Source organism: Salvelinus sp. IW2-2015, linkage group LG13 (assembly GCF_002910315.2).
Source record: "Salvelinus sp. IW2-2015 linkage group LG13, ASM291031v2, whole genome shotgun sequence".
Taxonomy (NCBI): Eukaryota; Metazoa; Chordata; class Actinopteri; order Salmoniformes; family Salmonidae; genus Salvelinus; species Salvelinus sp. IW2-2015.
The window spans coordinates 11,742,272-11,742,905 of NC_036853.1; the positions used below are offsets into that span (position 1 = coordinate 11,742,272).

At 60.9% G+C, this 634-nt stretch overlaps 1 pseudogene; it reads left to right on the plus strand.

Annotated features, from left to right (window-relative positions):
• The window catches only part of LOC111971833 (transducin-like enhancer protein 1), a 63,589-nt pseudogene that overhangs the window by 54,681 nt on the left and 8,274 nt on the right, over window positions 1–634 (plus strand).

Below are 634 nucleotides of genomic sequence, written 5' to 3' on the forward strand. Positions count from 1 at the left end.
TCAATCTGGGACTTGGCCACACCCACTCCCCGCATCAAGGCGGAGTTGACGTCTTCTGCCCCGGCCTGCTACGCTCTGGCCATTTCCCCCGACAACAAGGTCTGCTTCTCCTGCTGCAGCGACGGAAACATCGTAGTCTGGGACCTGCACAACCAGACCCTGGTTAGGTAAGGAGAGGAGAAGGGGGTAAGGAGGAGAGGGGGATAAAGAGGAAGATGTTAGGAGAGGGGGGAAATATTGTGGTATGGGACCAGCACAACCAGACCCTGGGCAGAAGAGGAAGGAGGGTTGGGCTGGAGAGGAGGGAGGAGGTGGTAGGGCTTTGGAGAAGCGAGGAGGAGGAGGGCTTAGGGCTGGAGAGGAGGAGGAGGAGGAGGGTAGGGCTGGGAGGAGGAGGATGGAGGAGGAGGGTAGGGCTGGAGAGGCAGGGAAGGGAAGGAGGAGGAGGGTGAGCGGCTCGGAGTAGGTGAGGAGGAGTGAGGAGGAGGCTTAGGGCTGGAGAGGGAGGAGGAGGGTAGGGGTGCTGGAGAGGGAGGAGGAGGGTAGGGCTTGGAGAGGAGTGAGGAGGGTTAAGGGTCTGGGTAGAGGAGTGAAGGGATTTGGTGTAGGGCTGGAGAGGAGGAGGCAGGGTAGG